Source organism: Aegilops tauschii, chromosome 2 (genome assembly GCF_002575655.3).
Source record: "Aegilops tauschii subsp. strangulata cultivar AL8/78 chromosome 2, Aet v6.0, whole genome shotgun sequence".
NCBI classification, from domain to species: Eukaryota; Viridiplantae; Streptophyta; class Magnoliopsida; order Poales; family Poaceae; genus Aegilops; species Aegilops tauschii.
In genome coordinates this window covers 587,804,923-587,810,492 of record NC_053036.3, presented here as the reverse complement: position 1 = coordinate 587,810,492, position 5,570 = coordinate 587,804,923, and the positions used below count along the sequence as shown (strand labels likewise).

General features: G+C 44.3%; 1 pseudogene; it reads right to left on the bottom strand.

Annotated features, from left to right (window-relative positions):
* Positions 1-325: 325 nt before the first annotated feature.
* LOC141042098 (large ribosomal subunit protein eL28z-like) lies at positions 326-770 on the bottom strand (annotated as a pseudogene).
* Positions 771-5,570: the final 4,800 nt, after the last annotated feature.

The window sequence follows — 5,570 nt, the reverse complement described above, 5'->3', positions numbered from 1 at the left end:
CAACAGATTCACATGTTACATCAGCATGAAGTTACAATGGCAGATGCCAGGCTGTAGGAGGAATCAACAGTGGCAAGTAGCAGCATCTACGAGCAGTTCTTAGGAGCAGCATCAATGACTAACTAGCAGGAGCAGTAGCAAAACAATGAGCGGCGGCAGCGGAGTAGCAAGCAGGAGCAGCTACTGCATCTGATGGTTGGCAGTGCAACAACGGTGCATCATCAGGGACACAAGTCCACCAAAAAATCAAGCATGCCATGCCACAACTCTGAACTCAAGGAGGAAGCATAGACAAGCCGTGACTTACAGTTGTAGCATAGAAGCCAAGCATAAGGGCAATTCAAGTACAAAACTCTAGAGTTAATACCTGGTTCTTGACAGACTTGGCCATCTTGCGGAACTCCTTGCGCATCAGAGTCTTGTGCTGGAGCTTGGCAGGGGTGTTCTGCTTCTTGGTCTTGGTCGTGGACAGGACAACAGCCTTGTCCTCTCCCGCTGATGGCTGGACCACCACGGTCTTGCTGTTCGCCAAGCCTGAAACCACATCAGCCCCACAGCAAGTTAGCTCCTTGTAGAGACACTTGCAAACAAAAGGGTAAAAAATAGTGCAAAGAGCTACGGACCCGAGAACTTGTAGGAGTGGACATTGTAGAGGTTGTTGGGCTCCTTGCTGAACTGCACCTTGGTGTTGCTGTTGCCGAACTGCTTGATCAAGAAGTAGTTGTTCTTCTTCACGAGCTCCCAGACCGGAGACCTGGAACGGTAGTCATTTCCCTTGGCCTACATCACCAAAACAACAACCAAAAGTCAGATCCTACAGCTAGCAACAAGCAACAGGACGCACTAATCCTGCAGAATGTGGAAACATTTAACCATTTGATGCAAAATTGTATGCTGATTGCAAGTAGAAACATGGGTTACAAAAAATATACAGCAGAAGCAGCAGTGAAGCTTGAGCGTCCCATCGACTACTGACAAGTACGAACAGATCTCACTGGCAGGAGGAAATCATAGTGTGCAGCTCTAACGTGGGTTGGGACCTAGCCTAGGACGAACCGCATACGTTTTACATGGGCACACAAATATCATAAACAAGTATGCACAGATTATGATTGAAATCTTGCTAGCGAGCAGTCAAGTATTACTTCTTTGCATGGTAGGATACAAATATTATAAACGTTGCTTCACGGCCATTGATTACTTGCTCGTTGCGCGGAGATTTTAATCAGTGTGACAACTAGTCACTAGATACAAAATAATTCATATAAACAGGGCATGTTGACCTATGTGTGGAACCGGCGACGCAGCTGATCTGGATATGGATCGGCGGTGGGATACCTACATCAAGATTCAAAAATCAAGGTTTCATCAGTAAATCATAAGAAAGAAAATCTCAAGTCAAGTTTTCCTGAATCAAATAGACTTCACTGTGTAGGTACTACCAAGTACCAACAACTTAAATAGCTAAGTACCACGCTTTAGTTCTACATATCTACAGTTCTATATTTACCAAACCAATATGCCCAATTTCCCACAGACCGATTCAAAGTTATTATAGCTTACATGTTAGGCCTAGGGAAAGCAACTCAATTTGGCAAGCAGTGCAATACCAAGTGAATTTAGTCAAACATGCAAGTGAATTTAGAGCAGTAGCACTAGGGACTAGGGACTGACAGCGGTAGCACTAGATTCAGTCAAGTGAAAGTGAATTTAGAGCAGCAGCAAAACCAGGGAACGTGAGAGAGGTAGAGGGAGGCTCAACCATGACTTGCTGCTGCCCCATGGTTGGGTATGTAATTGTCGCCGCTCCTCCTTGTGGATGCCAAGGTCGGAGACGCCGGATCCATGCGGGCATCCACCTCCTATCCACACGAGCTGACGCAAACCGTAACAGGTAGTCCACCAGAACCTTCTTCCTCTTTGGTTGCACCAGCGGCGTCTGCAGATCCGCCATGGCCGGAGGCTGACTTCTGAAATGAAAAAGAGCACAATGAGATGTTAGCTTTGCCATGATGATATAGTAGTAACAGGGAAGCATACCAGGGATAAACTGTACACAGGAAAGGCGATAAATAACAAAAGTAGCAGTAACATATTCTCATGACAACTAGGACATAACCATTGTATTTGTGCGACAAATAACAAGAACAAGTTAGTTGTTTGCATGGCATTCACTTAATAAAACTGCATGTATATTCATCTACATTACTTCTTCAGTACATTATAGTACAGAGGATGGATGGGTTTGAGTTTAAATGTTTGCTTGCACGTGTACCACCTGGAAAATCAACTACGAGAAGGAACACGATGAGCCAGAACAAGCTAGTAAGACACTAGCAGTAGAGCAACCATAATATGAAGCAAACAGAGGAACCACAAGGTAATTCTACTAATTTTATTGAAACAACAGTTGCAATTTTAGGCAGGGTGATCTCTTTATTTGATTGCTTTATTAGAACACGCCTTGCTGTTCTTTGAATCTCTGAATCATTTGATTGCTTAGTCTCTTTATTGTTGTAGACAAAAAATTGCAGGCAATGCTTCCTCAATATTAATAGCAGGAGCAACCCATTTCAAAGAGAAGGGTTTCAGAGTAGCTTTGTTAGAGGCTGACCAACTGGCCCTGATATGTCTAAACTGATGTTTATCAGAATCAAACTGTGCAGTGTAAATCATTGTGAGCACCATGCGTGCCATTCAGAACATGATGGGCAGTGGCAAATTGCCAACAATCAAACATTAGGGGTAAATCACAGATTGAGTTTCAGGTAGAAATACTACTATGAAGAACTGCACGTGCTTTCTGAAAGTAAATGCATGAAGAATTCAGGATTAACCTAAAGCGAGAGCTCCATTCCAGATACACGTAGCAGTTCACTCCTTCTGCCCCGCGTGGATGTGGTCGAGGAGGACGTTGCTGCAGTTGTGGTGGAACTGCAGACATACTGCACACCCCAGGACATAAATCTAGTCCATTTGAGAACTGTGAAGACAGAGGCCGGATCAGGCCGGCGGCAAGAAGAGGGGTGCGAGACAAGATCGGGATGGGAGGCAAGGAAGTATCATGACGAGGTCGTCGCTGAGCGCGAGCAGGGAGTCGAGCGTGCCGGGGCGGAGATCCGGGACGGTGAACTGCGCGCGGAGGGGGAGTGAGCCCCCCGGCCCCGACGGCGTAGAAGAGGTCGGCGCCCTGCCAGACGGCGTCGCCGACCGCGTTGGCCTCGGCCACAAGGACGCACGCGGCGGCCGTGACCAGCCTTGCCCGGTACAGCAGCACCTCGCGCACGTCCGCGTCGTCCACGGACCATGGCCATGAGCAGCCGAGCAGGAGCTCCCAAAGCTCTGTCTGTGTGTGCATCTATATCGGGATGCGGAGCGAGGTGGGAGGGAGGGAGTTCCTGCCGGATCTGGCCACGACATGAGTAGCCCGAGTGGATCTAGGAGGAGCGGGGAGGGGCTGCCGGCGATGAGGTTGGAGGTCGCCGGTGCGACTGGAGAAGAGGACGGCGGCGGATTGGGTTGGGCTACGTGGGGGTAGGGATTGGGTTGGGGCGGCGGCGGATTGAGATCTGAGGGAGGGAGAGGGCTAGGGTTGGCAGCCGTGGGTGCGTGGGAGAGAAGGGGTCGTGGGTGCGTGGGTGATTGGGCTACGTGGGGTGAGAGGGTGAGGCCGTGAGGGGGTGAGGGCTGTCGTCGGATCGGGGAGTATCCGATGGTGTTGGATGCGTGATCCGCGTGACATGCCTATGGACCAATCAAAACGCGGTAAACGCTTTGACAATCTTATGACCATCTAAATTGGTCTTAATTGATTCAAATAAGTATTTTTTGCACGAAAAAAGCATTTTCCATTTTGATTTTGTTGTGAAGAACCAACCGACTCTTTGTTGCAAAATTGAACCACCTTAATTTTTAGAAATATTAGACCATATTTAATGCCCAATTGACCAGACGGTTTTTGTGTCAAAAGTTTTGATCCACCAAATAATTGAGGAGGTTTGAGGAGGTTTTTCAAGTGCCCATTTTCCATTTTTCAAGTGCCCAAAAGGAGGTTTTTTGTGAAGGACCTCCCAAATAATTGTTGCAAAATTGGACCAAATCATTTTTCTAAAATACTAGGCCGTATTTAATGTACAATTGACCAAATGGTTGGGTGTAAAAAGTTTTGATCCACCTCTCGTGAAAAAGACAAATTTCTACCGGTTCAGTTGGAAGCGGGTCAAATTTGAACTGTAGTTGCCTTGTAGTTTGCTCTTTATTTTTTCCAAAAATTATTTCTAGGTACATAAGTATCTATTTAATCAGAGAAACACCAAAAAAATTCAAGATTCAACCACTAGCTAGGAACGGTCATTCCCGCCGTTTTGACCGCATTTTGAAACAGGCATAAAAAATTCGAAAAAAATCAAATAATTGGGAAACCTTTGCGTTATGTCATTATATGTTGCCAAGTTCCCAGGAAAAATAACAAACTTGTAATATGGCAATTATTTTTAAAAAGTGTTCTCAGAAACAAGCTATCACGTGTGGAGATAAATGGATTTCAAGCCAAATGATCAATCTTATGGCTACATTCATGGCATAGTTTGTTCAAATGATCTCATATTGTGCACAAGGGTGCATATTGGAATGGCAAACAATGTTGCCTAAGGAAGTTTTCATTTTCTTTGGACGAAAAAACCATTTTCCATTTTTCGAGTGCCCAGAAGGAGGTTTTTTTTTGTGAAGGACCTCCCAAATAATTGTTGCAAAATTGGACCAAATCATTTTTCTAAAATACTAGGCCATATTTAATGTACAATTGACCAAATGGTTGGGTGTAAAAAGTTTTGATCCAACTCTCATGAAAAAGACAAATTTCTGCCGATTCAGCTGGAAGCGGGTCAAATTTGAACTGTAGCTGGCTTGTAGTTTGCTATTTATTTTTTCCAAAAATTATTTCTAGGTACATAAGTATCTATTTAATGAGAGAAACACCAAAAAAATTCCAAGATTCAACCACCAGCTAGGAACGGTCATTCCCACCGTTTTGACCGCATTTTGAAACGGGCATAAAAAATTCAAGAAAATCAAAAAATTGGGAAACCTTCGCATTGTGTCATTATATGTGGCCAAGTTCCCAGGAAAAATAAAAAACTTGTAATACGGCAATTATTTTTAAAAAGTGTTCTCAGAAACGAGCTATCACGTGTGGAGATCAATGGCTTTCAAGCCAAATGATCAATCTTATGGCCACATTCATGGCATAGTTTGTTCAAATGATCTCATATTGTGCACAAGGGTGCATATTGGAATGGCAAACAATATTGCCTAAGGAATTTTTCATTTTCTTTGGACGAAAAAACCATTTTCCATTTTTCGAGTGCCTAAAAGGAGGTTTTTTGTGAAGGACCTCCCAAATAATTGTTGCAAAATTGGACCAAATCATTTTTCTAAAATACTAGGCCATATTTAATGCACAATTGACCAAATGGTTGGGTGTAAAAAGTTTTGATCCACCTCTCATGAAAAAGACAAATTTCGGCCGATTCAGCTGGAAGAGGGTCAAATTTGAACTGTAGCTGCCTTTT